Here is a 3,493-nt window from a genome sequence, read left to right as displayed (position 1 = left end):
GAAAGGGGTCTTCTGCTCCAGGTCCTATGTCTCACCTGTCTGCCTCCGCAGAACATAACTCACTTTCTCCAGTGCTGGGCTCCCAAACACATGTTTTCTTTTGTGCTACGCTCTTGCGTTTATGAGGAGTCTCCAAAAGTTTCATGGAAAAAGTTTATTATCAAAAAACTATGCATGAATTTTTTTTTGGCACCAATATAAACTTGTATTTTAATTCCAGTGTTCTACGAACGTTTTGAAGTCACCACGTATTAACCATGTCTTTCATTCTGTTGCTTTGACATCTGGGTCTTGCTGACCTGGGCCAGCCAATTTCTAGAGAGCATAAACAACTCACCTGCAAGTGTGCTGGACAATGCAGACCAACCAGTCCAGAGCCCACACCCTAACCATCTCCTTATTGGGTTGTCACACCCCAGGCCACTATCCCTCTGCCTGAATCATCCAGCACCAGGTACCAGGCAACTAGAGAGAGCTCCTGTTCCCAGGGCCAGATTAAAGTATTCAAAGTAGCCTATCCTAAACCTGCTTACCCTGCCTCGCCCAGCCCTTCCTGCAAAAAGCACAGTAAAGGCTCTTGGGCGCAGTTCCCCTCTTTCTCTCCGTCTGTTACTGGCCCTGGTGCTTCCTCATAGGGCGCCCCAGTGGGGTGGCACATCCACTCCTCTCAGGATCTGTGAGTATAACAAACTCATCTTTTCAGTGCAAGTCATCGCCTGATCCATAGGCCCGCCAGACCTCAATAATACGGCGATCTGTTGAAAGGCTGCAGGATGTAGCTTAGCTTCTCCGGTGATGGGCTCCAAATGAGTGTAGTTTCTAGAACCAGCATCTCACTCCTGTGGAGGATGGCTTCTTCAGCTCTCGCTTCTACAGCGTGGAGGGCAGGGGGTTGGGAGGACTGGCAGTGACCAGCAGCCGGGAACCTCTGTCAACCTCTCTGGCAATACAACACCTCTCTGGGAATCTCCTTTTCTGAGTTCCAAGGACAGCATCTCCCTGTGGATGGCTCCTTTCAACACCCCAGAGGGCAGCTTCCCAACAAATCCTGTCAGTCCAGGGGTCTCAGCAATTCTCCACCTTCCTGGGAGCCAAGGGTTGCCAGCCTGGAACACGGGGACAAGGGAGATTTTCCTTGGTCACTCTCTGAGCTGCAAGGGTAGCATGAGGTAGCCCTAGGGCTGCTCCCTATATCTGCTGTTGCTGTATCCTTCAGAGTTCTCTCTGCCTCTTGTTTTTTAAGTGTATTTCTTTTATGAGCAACAGAGACAGAGAGAAAGAAAGAGCCAGCACCCCCAGATCCACTCCCAGCCTTAGCCAGCCCTGGGCCATAGGCACACATATGCCAGGTGTATTCAGGGAGGTCTCCGGACATGAACCTAGAACCTTCCCACATGAGCCAGCATCACAGAATGTTGTGTTACTGCTGCACCACCATGTGACGCCAACTTCTTCCTAGTCAAACTCTTGTCCTCCAAGGCCCCCTGTTAATAATTCTTCCTATTAATCTTTCCCTTTTTTTCCTTTTCCTTTTATCTGCATTTATTTTATACTGACTTTATTTCCGTGCCGTAAGTTTTTGCTTCTTCGGTTTCTTCTGGGATATCTCTTTGTTCTGTGCGACTTCCTCTTCCGGTTTCAGAACACTTTGCTCCTTTTCAGTGACGATCATCTCAGTGTGGCGGGGGAGCTCATGCATGGGTTGATCCGCCCCTGAGCTCTGTATGTCCGACGGCGCATCTTGGGTGCCTTGTTCACCTGAAAGTGCTCAGTGACCAGACAATCTACATCTAACCCCTGAAGTTCAGCATTACTCTCTGCATTTTTAGGCACGTGCAGCAAAAACTCAGCGCTCTTTTTGGGCCACCGACCTTGTGTCCGGCCCCGCTGTTGAGCCTGGGCACACCTACCCACTCCGCCATTGTAACGACGGAATGGCACACACTGCTTGTGTAAGCGACGTCCTTCAGATACTTGGTGGCTTTTTGGATATGCATACCCTTGATGGCCTGGGCAGTTTCACGAATGTTCTTAAAGTGAACACGAAGATTTGAACCTCTTGACTTGCATGACTTTGTGGGGTTCTCTGGGTCAAGTGAATAGTGAACCATTTTCAAAAGTCACCTCAGGCAGTTAACGAGAAGAGCTAACCTTTCCCCCTTTTTTTTTTTAAAAAAATCTATTTAGCTTTATTTACTTATTTATTCAATTATTTTAATTAAATCAGAGAGGGACAGAGAGAGAGAGAAAGAGAACATGAGAAAGCAAGTCACCAGGTCCAGGACTCAAACCGTAGTCAGCCATGTGGAAATCCAACGCCCTTAACCACCACGCCACCTGCTGGCCCTGCTAACTTTCCCTTTTAAAATGGCTGTGTGAGCTAGTGTGTGGCCGGGTGGGTAATGCAGGTGGAAGCCACATGGCTGATCATGCAATTCAAGTCATGGACAAGGTGACTTGAAAAACATACCAGCACATGTGTGCATGCCCCAAAACCCTAAAAGATGGAGAAATAAAGAAGGGATTGCAGCATGATCATTCCCCAAGGTGGGGGAGGTGCTCTCTCTCTATCTCTCCTCGGCAAGTGCATGTGCTCTACAACAAACATTTTAAAAAGAAAGAAAGAAAAATAAAGAAATGACTGTGTGGTTTCTGTCTCGATTGCAGTTTTGCTTCCTTGAATTAGAACTTTTGGAGGACTTGATATTTTATACGAATAGTAGTATTATCTAGCACTCTATTCAAAATGAGCACGGTAGGAACAGCAACGAAGCTGACTCATCCCTGGTAGTCCTGGTGCATGGCTGCAGGTAGCTTCTCCAATATGGACATTTTCTCACTGAGGTGAAATTAAGCATTTGGTCAAGTGGCTTCCCAGAGTCACCCCAGTTCCAGAAGCCACTAACACATTAATATTTTGTTTTAGATCAGGTTTCTTAGAAGCAAGGACTGAGTTGGGGACTTGAGGACACATGACATATTGGGGAAGAGCTCTCAGGAGAATGGGAATGAGGCAGCAGGAGAGAGCAGAGGAAGGAATTTCCTAGGACGTGCTGACAGCTGGGTGTAGCTGCAACCTGATTCCACAGTGGGAATTGCCCACACAGTGGGTCTCATTTGGGGGCAAGGGAACAGACTTTTGTCCTCCCTGTCAGTCACTGGCTGCAAGCTGCACCAGGGTGGGGCGAGGGGTAGTCTGTGTAACCTTCTAACTAGATGGCCCCCACTTCCTGGGGCAATCCTCCAGGGAAGGATTAGCAGCCAACACTCACAGTAGCCTGGGGTGGGGATGGCAAGGGCAACAAATAGCATGGCTCGGGGGCCTACGTCATCCACTCCACGTCAACAGTAAACACCTTGCTCTTGCTGGGAAGTTATAAACCAGTTTTTGCAGTTGCCATGAAATAATAATAGCTTACATTTCCATCATGCATGTGCTGTAGCAGGCACTGTTCTTAGTGTTTCACATGTATTTACTTCATTTAATTGCCAC

General features: G+C 48.0%; 1 pseudogene; it reads right to left on the bottom strand.

The window, feature by feature from the left end:
* Nucleotides 1-1,558: 1,558 nt before the first annotated feature.
* LOC106734168 (60S ribosomal protein L17 pseudogene) lies at nucleotides 1,559-2,111 on the bottom strand (annotated as a pseudogene).
* Nucleotides 2,112-3,493: the final 1,382 nt, after the last annotated feature.

The sequence above is a fragment of the Tupaia chinensis genome, unplaced genomic scaffold (assembly GCF_000334495.1).
Source record: "Tupaia chinensis unplaced genomic scaffold, TupChi_1.0 Scaffold149448_1, whole genome shotgun sequence".
In the NCBI taxonomy this organism is placed as follows: Eukaryota; Metazoa; Chordata; class Mammalia; order Scandentia; family Tupaiidae; genus Tupaia; species Tupaia belangeri.
This window is presented reverse-complemented; position numbering and strand designations above follow the sequence as displayed.